Below are 19,165 nucleotides of genomic sequence, written 5' to 3'. Positions count from 1 at the left end.
TGGTGAGAGTCCCCTTCCTGGCTTGCAGATGACTGTCTTCTCACTGTACCTCACATGGGAGAGGAAGAGAGCTCTTGTGTCACTTCCTCTTCCTATAAGGGCACTAATTCCATCAGGGGACGCTACTCATGACCTCATCTAATTGTAATCACCTACCAAAGGCCCCGCCTCCAAAGACCATCATATTGGGAGTTAGGACTTCAACATAAACATCAAGTCCATGACAATATCCTTCAAGCAATCCTCAGAAGGTTATTTTTTACACCACACCTTTGACCAGAGTAGACCAGCAGAATGTCCAGTTACATTCTCTGGCACATAGCTGGAAAGCAAATGGTGTTTGTGAATTGACATCAGTTGACATGCAGGAGGGCTTGGAGTTTCCAAGAAGAGCCACCCAGTTAAGGAAAGACCCCATCTCCGCTGTGCACGGGGTCATGAGAACACCTGCAGGCAGGGCCAAAGTTCTCTTCAGAAGGGATCTGTCCAACACAAGGATGAATGGGCAATAAAGGTCTTGACATATTTAGTCCTGGAGTTCTGTGTCACAGCGATTCTTTGTCTGTAAAAAACTTTTACAGGACTTGGGAAGTGGCTGCTCCAGGTGACTCCCTCCAGCCAGTGCTTGACATCAGTGGTGGCCCAGGTTAGACCTCAAGGCCTGTGGCAGCCGGGCGTCCACAGGAAGCGCGGGAGGGTGTGCCACCATCGCTGTGGGGAACCTCTGGGTCCGACATTGCAGCTTTTCGGCAGAGGCATGGCGTCAGCCACTACCAGCAAGAAGATGCAGATGGGCAAGGGTTCCACCTGCTCCATCTGCCTGCCTATCTGCCTGCCTGCGGCCACAGCTACTGCCAGGCCTGCCTGCTGGGCTTCATGGGCCCGCCCTCCTCGCAGCTGAGCAGAGACCTTCTCCTGCCCCAGTGACGGCTCCCTTACAGAGAGGCAGCCTGCAGCCCAACCAGCAGCTGGGCGTCCTCATCACCACCCTCGGGAGCAGGAGCAGGAGCTGTCCTGCCAGGACACAGGGAGCGGCTGCACCTCTTCTGCGAGGACGAGGGCCAGCTCATCTGCTCATCCCAGCACGGGCCCCGGCTACAGGGAAAAGCTCCAGGAAGCGGTGAGGAAACTGAGGCAATTGGAAGAGGATTGCACGAACAAGTAAGCATTCACAGCAAAGCAGACAGCCCAGTGGAATGAGAAGATAAAGGCTCAGAGACAGAAAATCCAGGCGACCTTCCAGAACCTGCACAGCTTCCTGAGGGAGGAGGAGAGGTCGTTACCTGTGGAGACTGGAGAGCGAGAAAGAGCGCACTCTGCAGAGACTGAGGGACAGTGAGGCCAACCTGGGCCAGCAGGGCCGGGAGCTCGAGAGCCACACCCTGGAGCTGGAGGAGCGATGCCAGGGCTCCGCCCAGAAGGGGCTGCAGGAGGTGAAGGGCGCCCTGAGCAGGAGCCAGGCTGTGCAGCTGGAGACGCCGAGGCCCTGTCCTTGGATATTCATTCCGATTGCGAGGTCCCTGAGCTCTACTTTGACCTGAGGAAACGGTTGAGGAGCCATCAGGGACCCTGCGAGGGTGACCTCCCTCTGTCTGTGTTTGTTGGGGATTTCTTGAACCATCTGACAGAGCAACCTGGCAGTTTTGAAACTGACATGGAACAGTTTGCACAGACCCCGAGTGGCCGGGTCTCCACGGACGAGGCTTTGCAAGAAGTTGCGGACCTCATCTATCAACAGGCCACGTCCATGCCAAAGTTCCATGCGTGGGAGCTCGCCTGTGTAGGTACCTGTCCTGTCACCTGACCATTAGCTCACAGAGGGGCAGCTTCTCCCAAGTGCTCCTTCGAAGATTACAGACTGAATATGACCTTAGAGATCAAGCTGCCGAGGAAGATGAAGCAACGCGGAGATGATTCCATGAGTTTGTGCTCTTTCAAGGAGAACTTTATCTTAAGCTGAAGATCAAAAGAGCAAAGGGACAGGTTCAAACAGCTATTCTTCAGCCTTTTCTTCGGGGGTTGTTGGACGCCGTCTTTTCTAACCCTGTGGACGATAACCTAATTTGTGCAGTAAAACCCCTGAAGTTGACAGGCCGGCATTGGGAGATGCCTGGAAGGGACAAGGAACAAAGGACATGGACGAAGTTATCCAGAGGGTTGAAAATATCGTCCTGTACGTGGCCTGCAGTGAAGACATGAAGCGGATGCTCTTGAAGCTTGGAGAGCTCCAGTCAAGTAACTGGGGGAGAGTCCACGCCACCTCAACATTCAAGAGAAGCAACGCCCGAAAATGATCCCAACTGTCTTATGACAGAACCACCATTGGGTACAGCGGATGGTGTTCCTCTCACTGCAGCTGATCCCGATGAGCACGATTCGTATCAGGGGTGACTTGAAGGTGGGAGAGGGAAGGACATATGTAACACTTCCAATAATGAAGATTTATTTTTTAAAAAAACTTTTACAGTAGGAATTATGAATTGTTAAACGGATTTTTTTTTAAAAAAATGTTTAAAACATCAGTAAAGCACCTATAACCCAGAAATATCAAAAATTCAGCTCTAGGAATATATCCTTTAAAATATCATCCTAAATGTCATGAAATGATATGCACAAAGACATTTTCTACATGTTCTTTATAATAATGATAACCTAGAAACAACTTGAATGACCCCTCAGTAGAGGAATATTTAAGTAAAGTACTGCCACATAATGAATGGTAATCAAGAATAGTCAATAACAAATATCAATTACTAATTATGTTTTACTGTCTAGTAAAAAGGTTAAATGACAAGTGCATGTACTGTAGACATAAAACTGTGTTTTTAAAGTTAACAAAAGCCCACATACATAAAAAGTTACTAGAAGAATAAACATAAGAGTGATGATAATGTTCGGTAATAGCAATTGTACTGTTTTTATTTTTTTAATTTTTAAAACATTCTTCAACTTGTATTGTAAAAATACTTACATAATAAATTTGCCAGGAAAATACTAGTAAAACTAAAACAAGATGTGGAGAATACGCAACGTCCTGACAGATTCATAGAATTTCCAAAATGGACACAAGGCCAGAAATGGATTGACAGATTAATGAAGGTCAGCCCAATGCCTGCACAGGCCGCCACCACAAGGAGAGAACCCACACCCAAGTGAGAGCTGACAAACTGACAAGTAAGGGATCTTCCTTCCCAGGGAAACAACCCCAGAATTGAACCCGAACCTGGCTGGTACCTGCGTCCCATTTCATTCCCTAAGTCGGTGTCTGAATTGAACCCACTGCTGCACTGCAGTCTCACCAAAGCCTCTGTCCTCGGAAGACAGGGATGCAGTGACTACAGCAGAAGAGGTAAGAGATGAAAAGGGCAAGTCTCACTTTCCCTGTGTGAAATCTCACAGCAATTTCTGGAATGGACGCACTACTGCCTTTCATTTTCCCTAGGGAGCCTGAAACAGGGACCAAGTCCTCGTCCCTCCGGAAAACTAACCGCCTCCCAGCTACGGAAATATAGTTTCCAAAACAAAATCCAGAACCTGTGGGTTTGACTCTGAAAATGGAATATGTGAAGTTGGAGCTTTTCTGAATAAACAGAACTTTTGCTTCACAGCAAATGGCCCTTCCTTACCCAGCGCTCAGAGTGCTTCCACAGAGTGCTACAAATCGAGAAATCCAGTAGCTGGATTTCTCCACACTCTTTAGATCATAAATGGACAAAAGAGTTTTTAATTACTTCTAGGTATGAAGACAACACCTAATGTAATATGGAGATGTCAAAATGGTAGTGCTTCTAAAACAATGGTTTGCATGGATGATGAGACAGACCATTTGAAATTAGAGTCGTGTAAGGAGATCCTAGCCAAGGGGTTGTGTCAGCCACAGCTGTCTCTGCAGAGCCATGTGCTGTGAAGGGAGAAAGAACTCGGAGAGTCCTGCAATGCCTCTTTGGGGCCGAATCTCTAAGACAATATGTATGTTATCAGGAGCATTTACCCGACAGGGCTCTACCTTTTACATCCAGGGTTCTCCTACAAACAAGCTGTCCCCCCCAAAAAATTCCTCTCGGAACCACTATGTGAGAAGCCAGCTAAGGTCTGTGTTCCTATGACTCAAGGCTTAGATCTTTCTTGGGATAGGAATCCTGTGGCTAGGGCACCAGCTTAAGCTGTCACTAGCTCCTTCCTGGAAAGTCCCAAAGCTTCCTGATTCAAGTGCTGCAAGAAGAAAGGAGGAGGTACAACCAGGACACCGACAGCCTCAGAGGGCTGTGGAGGGAGGATCACTGAGGAGGCAGAAAGGGTCTGAACCTCACCACCATGTTGCTGGGACCAGCTCTCCCCACCTCCCTCATCGCTACCAGTGAGAGGATGGCTAGGCCTGCATCCATCACCCTCCTCCGTGGAGCTTCCATGCTGCTTCCTTCCCATCCCAAACATGTGGAGCAGGTCAGTGAAGATGAGTCCCTTCCCAAAATATAGTTTGGGTGGGACTGCACTCTTTTCCAAAGTCCTATGATCATATTATCTCAGACAAGTCTGAGGGCACAAATCAACTAAGCTGACAGAAACTAAACTGTAAGGTCCTTGAGGGCAAGCCTCACACCTACTCACTCGCCACTGTCTGCCCAGTGCAGGCCTCGCAATGGGGAGGAGGGCCCCTCTCACCAGCTGTTGGATGGAAGAATGAGCCCTCTTGGCCTGCAGAGTTGAGTTCAGCTTCCCTGTCCTCTGTGGTCCCTGCACACCCTCCGGAAGCTGCTGGTGTTGGAGAAAATAGCTGGTCCTTGCAGAACAGCAGTCTGCTTCTCCTCCCCCAAGGAGAGAGCAAGTCTTCTTCTGGGGGTCACAGTAACTCAAGTACTGTAATGTGAAGCTACAGGGACAGGTTGATGGTACAGACCCCACCCCCAGCCCAAAATAGGACCTGCAGCCTTCCAAAGACAGAGGTGGCCCCGCCACAGCCCACCTCTCAAGACCACCCCAGAAATGTCCCTGGGGTCTGGTCTCCCACTGTCTCTAGAGCCTTCCCTGCAGCCACCAACCAGCACGCTACCTGCACTCTGCAAAGTTTACTTACCAAGATTCTTCCCTTTTCTGTGCTTTCCCTATTTTCTATAATAGGCCTGCACTGGTTTTGTAATGGGAAAAGCCCACTCTGTTTCTAATTGTTTTAAATAAATTCAAGTCTTTTAAGGTGAAAGAGAAACTTTGCTCCAGTCTTACTGCTGCTCAAGGCTGCGAATCCGGGGAGTTTATTTTGGTGCCGTGAACACCCACTCCAAAGTCCCATATGGCCTGTGCATAAGCAAATGCATTCTACTTGTGTAAAGGGCTACAGTTTCACTCTGCATTTCAAATATAAATATAGACTTGTCAGTTTTTGCGAGGGGGGGTGGGAACAACCCACTCAGGATCCATGACACAAACCCTTCTTTTCCCCCAGATTTCAGCCCTTGGACATGGAAATCATTTTGTTAAGGAACTGGCCATCGTTTATCTGAACTACTTCAGTCTTTCCTCGCAGAGCCATTTACAAATGTGTGAGCCACCCTGGGTTTGCTCTCAGCTCTCTCCTTATGCACCCGTCTTCCTTATGATGCTCCCTTCGTTCTCACAGTGGCACAACAGCGATCAAATGCCAACCACATGCCAGCCACTAGGCTAGGCTTGGGGATACAGCTAGGAACAAACAGACCAAAAACTTCCCTGCCCTGATAAAGCCCAGGTCAGAAAAAAGGGGGTGGGGATTCTCCCAGGGATATTCAAACAGCACAGCAGGTGGCTGGGCAAGACTGGGTCTACCCAGGGGTTTGGGGAGCTGGGAGGAATCCTAACCTAAAAAGCTGAGTCTGCAGGGTAGGAATTTCAGGGCCAGTGGCTTCCTGGGAATGGCGCTGGGGACAGTGGGCCTCACACACAGGCCAGGCTATCCCTCTATGCCAGCCAAGCCCAGACTTACTCCCACCAAGCAGAGGCACCAAATTTTATTTTTAAAACCATTTACAATTTCTGTTTCAAAGGCATTATCAAGCATCATGGGAAAACAGAATCTTGCTTGACTACTTAACACTAATTTTATAATTTAATTTTTATTTTATTAAATGACATGGGGGTGAGGAGAAAGCCATAAACATTTTCGTTCTCAGTGCCTCCAAAACTACTCTTGATGTGGCCTTGGCCTCAGATCACTCTAGTTGTGGGTCACCTTCTGCTCTTAAATCTCTAATTGACATACCCAGCCACCGACACCAAAAACTTCCCTCTCCACCAGTCCAGACCCACCTCCCGGTTTAAGCTTTGCCCTTGGTCTGGCCTGGGTGTCTGCAAGTCCACCAAAGCTGAAATGAGGACTGCAGACCCGTCCCTCCTCCTCTCAGGAATTTATAGCCAGGCTATTTTCACTTGCGTGCAAATCTCAAATAAGCAGCTTGCCTAGAATAAATGTGGCCTTTAAAATATACACATAGCCACACGATTGCTCTCAGACTCTCTGCCTCAGCCCCTCTTCCTCCTGCAAACACCTTTCTCTCCTCCTGTTCTTCACACATGCTTTCTCCCCACTTCGTGCCACCCCCGCACCTGAGGCGCCACCCTGGGAGAGCAATCCTCTGCCCACTGCCTGCCCACCCGCAGCTACTCTCCAATTTCTCTCTGTCCTGCTGCAGTTGAACTTCTCAAGCCTGTGTGCTGCCTTCCTGGAGTCACCACCCACTCCCTTCCCTCCACACTAGCTGCCCACAAAAGCAAGGCCACCACTGTCTCTATAAAATCACCAATGGCCTCTTAGTCATGAAATCACAGCACCTTTACTCAATCGCTACTATCTCTCTGATCCTTCTGATGCTACCTCTACTAATGACATTAGCTACCATTTATTGAGCTATTAACATGGTCCAGGTGGTATGCTAAGCCCTTTGTGTTCTTTACCCTATTTAATCTTCAACAATGCTATGAAATGGCAGTTACAGAGGGCCACTCCATTGAGAGGTGGGGTCTGTCTCCTTTCCTTTGACCAAGAGAATATAGCAGAAGTGCAGGGGTGCCAGCTTCAAGAGCTCAGCCTTAACAGACCGGCAGCCTCTACCCTCTGTCTCCTACAACACCTGCTCTTGGAACTCTGAATTGCCATGATGGAGAGAGCACATGAAGAGGCCCCAAGACTTCCTGCAGAAGGGATGCCTGGCCAGCCCCAGGCCTTCAAGCCATCCCAACACAGGCCCCAGACCTTCTGAAGCAGAGACAAGTTGTCCCCACCTGGCCCTGCCCAAATTGCAGATTCACAAATACAATGAATGAGTACATCTTTGACGTTGTGAGTAATAATAAGATGCAACATATAATAACAAGCAACAATAAATAACAAGCATAGGGATTATAACCACCATCCTTATTTTACAGCTGAGAAAATGGAGCCTCTAAGAGGTGTAGTTGCCCCAGGTGACACAGTTATAGTCCTCTCAACCACTCAACCCCACCCCTGAATGAGGACTCTCCACTTTGAATTTTTCCCTCTTTTCAGCCATTCTTTTTTCTTTTCTGGTGTGCTGCATTATAGGGTAGTGATTTGGATGGAGATGAAGCAAGGTAGTGCATGCAAAGTATTCAGCATGTCTGACGTGTAATAAGCAGTGAATGAAAGTTTTGCAAATAAACACTGTTCTTGCCCTTTTTAATCGCATACTGTCACTTAGCAATCTGACTCTAGTGGCAATGTAGGAACTAGGTCAAGTGCCTCTGCTGACCACTGTGGGGCAGCCGCCTCCAGTCCCACTCTCAGCCAGATCCCTACCCTCCACTGCCAGCCACCCATGGAGCAGATCTCCTGAAGGTCAGTTCTCAGTGCACAGACAAGAGACTCCAAGCTGAAGGCATCAGCCCCCATCCTAGTCAGACCAGAGCCCTCCCATCTGACCCATTTCTCTGCGTAACAGAACCAATCTTCCTGTTTTCATTCATAAAAAGAAGGCAAGTTGAGCTCTTACATCTTATTCAGCCCTGATATCCAGCCACCAGGTTCCTTTCATAGCTTCCTTTGTAAAATCTATCAGGTAAGCCAGGGGTCGTTTATCTCAACTGTGTCCACTCAGATATCTGCCGTCAGCTTCTGAGGTGAGTTTTCTTGCTGTGGTGGCCTTGTCTAAGAAATCCAGACTCACTTGGTTCTCTTCAGATCACTTCTCATTCTCCATCAAGCTGGCTTGGGCTTGATGACATTGGTAAAGGATGGAATGCCAAGAGAGGTGAGTGCAAAAGATCTTTTAAGGCTGACCTTCAAAACGAGCAACAGTCATTTCTACCAAATTCTATTGGCAAAGCAAATCTCAAGGTCAGCCCTGATTCAGAGGTGGGGAAACACACTTCATCTCTTGATGAGAAGCGTTACAAAGTCATTTTGTGCAGGACATAGACACACAGAGGGACTGATGATAGGGAGCGTATTTGCAATCTACCAGGGTGCCATATTTCTTCATTTTAAAGGTCTTCCACCATAAGAAAATAATCAAATCCAAAGGCGTGACTGCCCCTCTAGGAACCAACCCAATAGTTTGTTGTTTTTTAATTTGTTCTGTCCTGTACATAAAAGTTACTAGACTTCTCAGGGGACTTGTAAAACAACAACAAAAATTAGGAGTCACTGTTGTGTGTAGTGTGACCTCCTATGCAGGCAGGAACAAAATACACTGGAGTGGAACTAATGACTTCTTTAGGAAGTCACTTAGATATTTCAACCAAGACTATAATGTTCCACCTAGGAACAGTTTTCAAGTTCATATATTTTATGCATGCTTATTAAACATATTTTATTCATGTGCATATGTATAAGTAACCGTATTCAGCACAACAGTACAAATATACAATCATATAAACGCCAAAGGAATAAACAGAAAATCAATCTTTTGTACTAAACCTTGGCCAAAATAATTATTGATAAGAGTCTGGAACAAAGAGGAATGCTTGGGTTCAAAGTATGTCTTGTTGCTATAAAAATACCATTAACATTGGCATATATAATAAACTATCCATTCCAGTTCCCAAACTGGGATAATCATTTTTCCAAAGAAACTATGCCTGCACACTAAGATTAGCAAGCCCAGCACAATCTCCACGTAAACATTCCAGAGAAAACTCTTTACCTGGTAGCCTCATCCTGAGTCACACCATCACTATTTGGAGAAATATGCTATTAACTGTAAAAGGAAAAGACCATCCTACATCTGAAATATGGAAGGAATGAATTCTGCTTGGAGAAATGACTGGCTTTTGAACACAAACAGTATTAGAAGAATACATTCTAGAAGGAAGAAACTAGCCCAGAGAAGTAGAGAGAATAGTAGTATTTGCAGGCTGTCCTCCAATACAATGCCCAAAGTGCCCAAAATCAGAAGTCAGTTAAAATAGAGGAATGGAAGTTTGGGGAAAGACTTTAAAGTCATCTGAATTATCAAGAGCTAGCACCTGCTTGGATCCCTTCCACTAGCCTTCCTGGTAAGAACTGCCTCCTAAGTCAATCCTTCTTTACAAACATGAATTGAAATGATGGGATGGTGATGTAATTTCAGTAATAACTCAATTTGTTCACATATATTGTTGGTTTTACTGTCTCTCTCCTACACGGATTCTGGTGCAGGGAATGAGACAGAAGCAAATGTGACCCAAGCAGAGAGGTGAAAAGCACTTAAATGGAGCTTGTTCTCTTATTGTCCTTGGCTTCCTGCCACAACATGAATGAGCCCAGGCTAACCTACTAGAGTGAAAGGCACCCCATCCAATCAGCCCAGTGTCCCAGCCAATAGCCAGACATGTACAACCACACAGAACTAGCCAGGTCCCAGCTGACCCACCAACTGACCACAGACACATAAGCAAACCCAGTGAAGACCAGACTAGGTCAGAATAACAACTCTCCACAAAACTGTGAGCTAAAAAGTTTTGGAGTTATTTGTTATGCAGCAAAGGCTAACTGATACAGATGGCTAAGTTATATAATAGACCAACCATGAGGGGACACCCAGCATCCCACTGCCTGTGAAGAGAGGGAGGATAAAAGCCTGCTTGGGCATGGGTTCTAGTTGAAGAGGACTGGGTTGGTTTCTCCACAAAAGCCCAGATGTGAGTCATAGCTCTTGGACACAGAAGCTCACCTGTGCTGCCTGGAGGTGGAGCTAAGGAATCACTTTAACCATGTCAGCCACACCAGGGATCTCCAGGATGCATCTTTCTGTCCTCCACACTGTCGGGGGCTGAAAGCAGTCTTCTTTAGTTGCCCAGAGAATTTGATTTTCCAACCATCCCTGGTCTGCAGTTCCCCAAGAGCAGGACCAACTCCATCCTATTCACCAGGCACACCACAGGAGCTCCCTCCTAACTCATGGTATCTGAGGAGCTTGGCCTTGCTTTGCTTCTTTGCAGCTCACAACACAACTGTGATGGTGCTGTCAGTGTTCTGCCTCTCCCTAGCACCTCCTCAATGGTGGCGATCCCCGCTGGGCATTTTTCTGCCACTTCTTTTCCTCCCCAACATTCTACCTCCACCAGGTGCACCAGGTATTAGAATGCCATACTCCTGAACTAGTTCTGGCTAAGAACCCATCGTCAGCATCCTCTTTCACCATGGAATTCAAGTTGTTGTCCTTTCCCAATTCTATTTGCCAAGTCCCCTTTCCCCACCCCTGAATTCCATCTACCTGGCCCTAATTTGATCTTGATTTCTGGTTGTTCTCTTTGGTGGCTGACTTAGTATACTTGACCCTGAGCTGATGCCTTCATCCTAATTAATCCAGCCAGAACTACTCCAGCAAGAAGCTCGTAAACATACTGATCCACAATACCACCCAACTTGTTTCATGTCATGCCACCAATAAAAAATGAAAACAGTTGGCACTAGAGTAAATGAGAAGTTTAGTGGGTGGGTACATCTGTATGGGACTGGAGGAAAAACTGTTACATTTACTTATTGTGTAAATTTAAGAAAGTTAAAACATAAAATGGCATGGAAGATAACCAGTGCGAATGTATATAAAACTTCCAAATAAAATACCTTTATAAATTTTAACAGGAAACTTGAGGTTGTTTCTATAAACAAGACTCAATTCCTAATCAAGGTAATTTAATAATAATCTTCTTAAATTCTCTATGGTCAACAATGATAAAAATATTCGCACAAGGGCTCATACAAATTCATAGAAACATAAAAAATGTAAAACTGTTCCTTACAATTATTCAAAAAAATTACATAGTTGAAATTATGTTTTAGGAATCTAAGATCACTTCCCTTTCTTTCATTGATAAATGTAAGTTGAAGTTTCTTGTGACAATGTGAATAGATTTCACATCCAGTTAAACATATTCATCTCAAACATAAAGGCTCTATTTGCATCATGTGCTCATGTCATCAGAAGAGCCATCTGACATTGGACTCCATCAAAAGTGCACATCAGCTACAAATAGAAGAGAATGATACCTGTGGAGGCAGAGGGCCCTGCCTGGAGTTATACCCACCCATGGCAGCCCATGCTTGGACAGTGAACCATTGCCCCTCAGGCACCCAGAACACATAGTCCTTAGCAGTTCCCTGAGCCCTTTGTCCACCATAGGCAGGAGAGCCCTGTCACCATGACCACTGGAGCTTCTTCAAGAAAGAGGGGATGTGCCAGCAGATTCCGCTATGCTCTGGCCCTCCAGGACCCCAAAAGACCCCTAGAGGAGACTACTAATGACCAAAGGCAACGCACCCAGGGGCCAAAGTCAGTTCAGGCTCTCGGCCTGGCTCTCTTGAGAGCATCCTTGACATCCACAAAGGCACACTCAATTCCCAGGTAGGCCTACCCTAAGCCTCTGCTGTGGCAACCTTCACACAGGCCAATGGCCAACTTCTGGAAGCCCCTAGTCAAGTGATTGAGCATGTCTGAATCTCCATTTCCTAATCCTGAAGATGAGCTACATGATACCTATGTAGCAGCAGACACTATGTGTTTATGCCTTCCTTCTTCCCACTTCCCCTAAGTGGGAACCATAGGATTCAAGCCTCCTCTATTAACATATTGACACTATTGATTTACCAAATTAGCACAGAGGTTAACAGCATAGACCTTGAACACAGACAGGTTTTGGTTTCAAATCCTAGCACCAGCATTAAATTAAGTATTTGACCTTGAAAAAAGTACTTAATCTCTGCCCTTAGTTTTCTTGTCCATAAAATCAACATAATGATAGTTTCCACATATTGAAGATTTAATGAGCTAAATACCATACAGAAATTTGCTCACTATCAGGCATATGGCAAGGATTCATTTTGTAAAAGTTTCCTATTATTGCCTTTTCACTGCTATTATTGTTCTCATTTTTATTATTTTAATTATTTGCAGGGCCACAATTAGATAAAGCATAGATTGAATAACTAACAAAAGGCGAAATAAGGGAAAGTTATGTACCCAGGCTTTGGCCCCTTTATCATTGTCCCCAAGGCCTGCTCTGAGATCAATGGAAGCTTCTGGACACAGACCCTGCTAACACAAGAATCTCCCAGAGCAATGACCTCAGATCCTGTTTGAGGGAACAAAGAAAGGTACTGATTATTCAGATCACCCCACTCCCCTGGCTTCATACTCTTTGATTACTGCTCTTTGCAATTAGGATAAAATACAAACTTATAACCCTGACCCATTACCCTGTTTTATTTCTTCACTGATCTTACCACTACATAAAATTATTTTATTTGTTCCCATATTTAAGGTCTGTCTCTCCCCACTAGAATGCAAGTTCTGTGAGGGCAGGGATCTTCATGCCTTATTCGTGGCTGTATCCCAGCACCCAGGATAGAGTTGGCTCATAGTAGGTACTCTATACATAAATGTTGAATGAATATTAATTAACATAAACAGTGATCTAGTAAGACCTCTGGAAATTTAGAGTTTACAGGCAATTTTGTGAGTATATCTCAAAAGAACTTAATATTATTCTGTTTTACTTAATGAATGTTTGCTGCATGAATGAGTGAATAATGACTTTGCATGTCTTCATGAAGGGAAATTGTCAAAGCCTGGAAAATCCAAAGTCTAAATGCCTTCTTATGCCAGGTGCTCAGTATCATCCCCACGGTAATAAAGAATCTCTGACCAGGATGGACAGCCCAGTAGTGGTCCAATCGGTGGCCTCCGCAAACAGTACTCAGCAATAACCTGCAAGCTGAGTCAAGTTCAGGATTGACCAGTAGCTGGGTTGGGAACCTCCCCCAAGTTGCATCTTCCCAGGATCCCCATGTCTCCTTCGAAAACTAGGGCATTTGCACTCCATTATTTCAGAAGTCCCTTCCACCACTAAAAATAAATGTGGCGATTCCAACCACTCATAAAATCCCATACGTTGACTGAAAGCTGTTCACTGTTCCCTGAAGGAACCCCGCACTCAGCGACCCGCCCCTCCCACAGCTGTAGCCTGGGACCCCCCAGCCTCAGCGCCTAACCTCCCTGCAGGAGTCCCCAGGGTGCAGAGCCTGTCCTCCGAGCCCCATCGCCTCGAAAATAATTTGTGTTTGTTTAGCTTCGTATTTCCTTTGTGCAACTCTAAATAGCACTTAAAAGAAAAAAAGTCAAACTTGATGACAAAGTTTCCTTTCTCTCTAGTGGAGTTGGGCTGCCTCCCGGTTTTTCAGCTGACCCAGAATTGCTAATTCTGCTGATTTCCTACTGTAACTGCTTCCTCATTTACCACACAGCGGAGATCTGATTCCTTCCCACTGAGACAAGTAGTTTGGCCTGCTCCTCTGGGTTTTTAGTATTCTTCCAAATTATTCTGATTGATATAGACCTCCATCCATGCTAATTATGCATCGCTTCTCTTATAAAGTGTGGTTTCCATGGCAACAGCAGAGGGAGAACAGGTGTGTGGAAAGCTGTGATATATTAAATGACAGTTACCCTCTGCCTCTCCTAGGCAGATTGCTTTTCTCTGCGTTTATTTATAGCAGGCAGTAATTAATCTGTATGAATCTCATTGCTGGGGGGGGTGTGGGGGTGGGAGAGGGATACAGAATGATTAACAAGAGTCCTAATTATCCTCATACCTTTGAATCTGAGAATTTCGTCACCATCGGATAATTCCCAAGTAGAACTGTTGAACTTTCACCGGTACGGAGATGCGGTTGCATAGAATACAAAGCGATCTGTAAAGAGAAACATTCCTCTAGTTGCTATGGTGCTGTGTCGTGGCATTGTGCGGAAGGCTCCAAAAGTGGACTCCTGGGCTTTCTCGAATGACCTGTCAAGGTATAAAATTAGAGCAGGACGGTGACCCAGACTCCAGGGACAGCCTGGCCCGACACACTCTGCAGCAGAAATATTGCCACGAAGCAGGAGGAAAAGCAGGGCAGCATCCTCCAAGGCTGGCAGCAATGCTACTGAACAGAGAGGAGTGGTCAAGGAGACAGTGGACCTGGGTTCCAGGCCAGTGCTAATGCCGACTCTATGACTTAGACCATTTCCCTCTCTCAGCCTCAGTTTCTCCATCTGTAAAATAATGGTGTTAAACTCGAGAATTTCTCAGGTTTTCTCTCACTCCCAGAAGTAGCAGTCCATATCTCAGGCTGAGCTAAGGTTTGCTGCAGTAACAGATAAAGCCCAATTTTTTTTCCTTTGTTAAATTAAATCTTTATTGTTGAAATTATTACATATGTCCCCTTTTTCTTCCCCCACTGGCCCCTTCTAGCCTATCCCCGTACACCCTCCCCTGCCTTCACCACCCTATTGTCTGTGTCCATGGATTATGCATATACCCATACAAGTTCTTTATAAACCCCAAATTTTAATGGCTTAAAATAAAGCTTTTTTCTCAACTCTCACTTCATGTCCATCAAGAGGGCTCCCTTTGTGTCACCATCTCACTCAAGGACCAAGGTTGATGGAATAGCCATGAAAACAGATCTGAGGGATCAACAATTAGTTGATTTTAGGCCAGAACTGGTCACCTGTCCTTGCTTAATTAACCACAGGGAACTAGGAAGCACAATCCTACCAGGACGACAGAGAGCTGGAAATATGTGGTGAGCAGCATTGATGGCTACAATACAGCCCCTTGCATCACTGATCAGAAACTTGGTGTGTTCTGGGTAGACTTCTGGGTCAACAATGACAACTTTGCAAACCACACATTAAAAAAAAAACAGTGGGGAAACTACTGAGAGAATATACCAAAGTACCTGGAACAGTGTATCAAGGTGGTAAGTTTATGAGTGATTCTTTCTTTTTTTCTTCTATTTTCTAAACTTGAGACAATGCAGTCAGATTATACCTGTAATTTAAAAGAACACTTTTTTGACTCAACAAATATGTACTGAAGACCTATTTAATATGGGCACAGTGCTAGTCACTGTAGGAAATGCAAAAAATAATTAAGTCAAGTTCACCAATGACTGTGAGACCTGAGCCTGGATACATGTCAGGGCTGATACGTACATGTGTGACTTGTCTGTCCACCAACAGATGAATCCATGGAAGTGCATGAGATTCCCACATAGGCGGAGAAGAGAGAAGAGGTTACTCATGGGCTGCACTTAGAGGAATATTAATATTTAAAAGCAGGAACAGGCCCGGCCAGTGTGGCTCAGTGGTTGAGTGTCAACCATGAACCAGGAGGTCACAGTTCGATTCCTGGTCGGGGGACATGCCCGGGTCATGGGCGCAATTCCCAACGTGGGGCCTGCAACAGGCAGCCAATCAATGATTCTCAATAAAAACAAGGAGAAAATAAGGAATCTACACACACACCCTCAAAAAGAAACTTGACTTCAAAGCTAGCCCGCTCTGTTCTAAAAGAAAAAAGAGAAGATAAAATGCATGTATAGTTTTAGCACAGAATGGGGAAACATTGAAAAAATGTATATCAGTCTCAATGGAGTACCCAAGCACCATAAGAAACATCAAAAAATTATTAAATTCCCAATTACTGCCATCCATCCGTATGTTTTTCACAAATGGAAAACAAAGTTGAAAATCAACCAGGACAAGTGAGCAGAATATAGAAGCACTAGACGACTTTACCAACCTATGTCCCCCGAAGGGATCAAGCAGTTCACAAGTTAACAAGGGAAGATTTCCCACGGTTACTGGGAGCTCCTTCAGCGAAACATCGTTCCAGTGGGCCAGTCTCCAAAGCCAACCACAACAGCCAGCAGGGGCCCAGTGCACTTTCAACAACACGACCCTTTATTGCCAAAAGAGGCTAGCATTAACATTCCTCACTCCCCAAATCACGAAACTACAGAAATTCGCAAGGATCGCCTCTCTTTTTCTATCTGTGGCTCCAGTGCCTAGAATAGAACCAGCTTAATATAAATTTTGGAAAACCTGGGATAAAAAAAAAAATGAGGTTCTGACAAGTATTTTGTTCCAGGCCACACAGGTGGTAAGTCTTGCTTCCCTGTTTAGGGTTCCCTCAACCATTTTCACCTTCCACTCCTCTTGGCTAACGCCATCCACACGCCCAAACCACCACATAGGTGGTAAGTCTTGCTTCCCTGTTTAGGGTTCCACTCCTCTTGGCTAACACCATCCACACGCCCAAACCACCACATATCACTCATTTTCCATGAAGACCCAGAATGAAAACTAATTCAGCATAGATTGCTTGGGATAATTCTCCTCTTTCATCACCTCTTTAAAAAAATACATTTTTATTGATTTCAGAGAGGGAGGGAGAGGGAGAGAGAGATAGCAACAGCAATGATGAGAGAGAATCACTGACTGGCTCTCTTACAAGCCCCACACTGGGGACCGAGTGCCAGCTGGGCTCTTTCTTCAACTCCTCACAATGTTGTTTCGCAGCTCCTCCGATCTGGCTGACCTTGTGACTTGCTTTGACCAATGGAGAGTGACAGAAGAGGCATTGAGGCCTGGCTGCTTCCACTAGTTAGTTGTCTTGGAGCCCTATGCCTGCACATGAACAAGCCTGGGCTAGCCTAAATGCCTACCACTCCCACCAAATTCAGAGTCAGAGAGGTTAAGTGACTCGCCCAAAAGCACACAGCAAGTATAAAGGCAACACCAGTATAAAAAGCTTGTCTTAACTCCCCTTTAGTGCTCTTTCTGATGCAACCTATTCAAAATGCCATTTAATGAAGTTAAACAAATTGTGTTGGTTAAGGGGGGAAAAAAGAAGCCCCAAATAGGAGACTCACAAAATTCAATCTCAGCTCTGCACTTGCCACCCAAGGTCCAGGCCCACATTTCTGATTTACTGGCTATCACCACTATCATGACCCTCCATTCCTCAAATCCAAGGCAAATCTTATACTCAAAGTCAAACACTTTAGTTGTTGTTGGTTTGGTTTGGTGCGTTTTTTTGTTGTTATTGTTGTTCTGTTGTTGTTCTTCATTTTCCTTTTATTTCCTGGAATGGTGACAGAAATACTTGGGTTCAAATCCCAACTCAGCCATTTAATTGGCAGGTGTACATTCCTAAGCCAAGGGCAGAATTTGCTGCAAACACAAATCTCTTTGACCTGAACTTCCCTACAATTAATTTGCTACCTAAAAATAGTTGCCACTGAGAAAAAAATAAAAATGAGAGTGAGTTAGCATCACCAACATCTCCGGAGAAACGGCAGCGGGACTTCACGAAGACAGTTCCTAAAAATGTCTCCACAAGTTACAGGATGTGGCTTTTACAGATGTGACATGCCACAGGAAAAGCACCAAGAGGTGTTGTGTTTCTCAACTTATTAAACCGTTTAATTAGAATTTGTCTGTCAAAGAAGCAGGTTAGGCAGCAGTTCTAGGAGGGCATAAATATCTCAGCATCAACCCTTCTGACCCAGAATTTAAATAGAACTTTTTTAAAGGGCTCAGGAAAATGCTAGGCTGCAATGGCTACCTTATGAGTTGGTGAGCTGGGCAAACAACCCCAGGCTCACAGCCCAGCCCAGCATAGAGGCAGGTTGGTAGATGTTTGTCTGGGGAGCTTCACCCTCCCACCACCACCACTGAAGCAATTAGCTTCACTCTATTAAACACCCTACTTTTCCTTAAATTCATTATCTGATAGACTCAAACTTGCTGTATCTTCTCTGGCTGAGAAAATTCACAGGTGACAATAACATGATCTTTTGCCTATCGTGACAACTTCTGCCTTTGGTAGCTATAGCAACAAAGAAACAACACAGCCTGGGATGGTCTGCTGGTGTTGTGTTGTCGTTGCTGCTCCTTGTCAGGGAATAACATGGGGCTCCCACAGTGCGTCACTGCAAGGGCTGTCTAACAACATCTTCTGCTCTGAGGAACTTTGCAAAAACTGCCACTTTCCTGGGTTTGCAGAGCTGGACCCTAAAGACAAAGATGAAATAAGAAGACTGGGACATTCTAGGTCAGAAGCAACCGAGACCTCAACCCTGCTGCTCCAGATGCAAAGACAAGACAATTCATTAGGATGTCTTCAGGGGATCCAACCCTGACCCATAGTAGGACAAGTCAATAAGGAAAGGGAAAGGCCAGTCTAGCATAAGAGGCTGAGTGCTCCTGGAGACACACCTGTGTCAGCACAGTTAGCCTCAATCCTGGACACACCTCCCCACACAGAAGCCATGTCCACTCATGTGCTTGTTGCCTATGGATGCTTCTGCACTACAAAGACAAAGATGGACAGTCACAGCAGAGACCGGAGGGCCTGCAAAGTTTAAAATATTTACTACCTTGCTCATTCCCAAAAAAAGTGTGTTGACCTCTGCTTTCAGAGATGGTGGCTGGGCCTGTGATATGACTGGGAAAGTTGTAACTTTAGAGATCATTCCTAGAATCCCATTGGGCACACACTGGTATCTGAACTACCAAGGATATCACTGAAGAGCATCCAAAGTCACACAGCTGGAGAATGGAGAGCTGGGCTCAACCTCATGTCCTGTGGTTTGTAACCCAAATGGATATAAACTACCTCTCATCAGGAAAGGACTGGGTCCGAGTGACTGTGACCTACCCAGGGTTGCATTCCAAGACTTCCTCCTAGGAGGGCCAGCAAGGGAGTTTACAAGATTAACCACAACCAAGACGCTGGAACAATTATTGATTCATTGCCTCTCAGTTCCAAAGTTACCCTTCAGTACCTGCTCTGTGATAGGGGACTGGTCTCTTGAAGTATTTCTTCTTTACAGTGAGCACTATGTTAGGTTTGTCAGTAGAAGGCT

General features: G+C 45.5%; 1 pseudogene; it reads left to right on the top strand.

Moving 5' to 3' along the window:
• The first annotated feature begins 757 nt into the window (after positions 1 to 757).
• LOC102771229 lies at positions 758 to 2,391 on the top strand (annotated as a pseudogene).
• The last annotated feature ends 16,774 nt before the right edge of the window (positions 2,392 to 19,165 follow it).

Source organism: Myotis davidii, unplaced genomic scaffold (genome assembly GCF_000327345.1).
Source record: "Myotis davidii unplaced genomic scaffold, ASM32734v1 scaffold395, whole genome shotgun sequence".
NCBI classification, from domain to species: domain Eukaryota; kingdom Metazoa; phylum Chordata; class Mammalia; order Chiroptera; family Vespertilionidae; genus Myotis; species Myotis davidii.
Note: the sequence above shows the minus strand (reverse complement) of the source record. Positions and strands in the feature narration are given on the sequence as shown.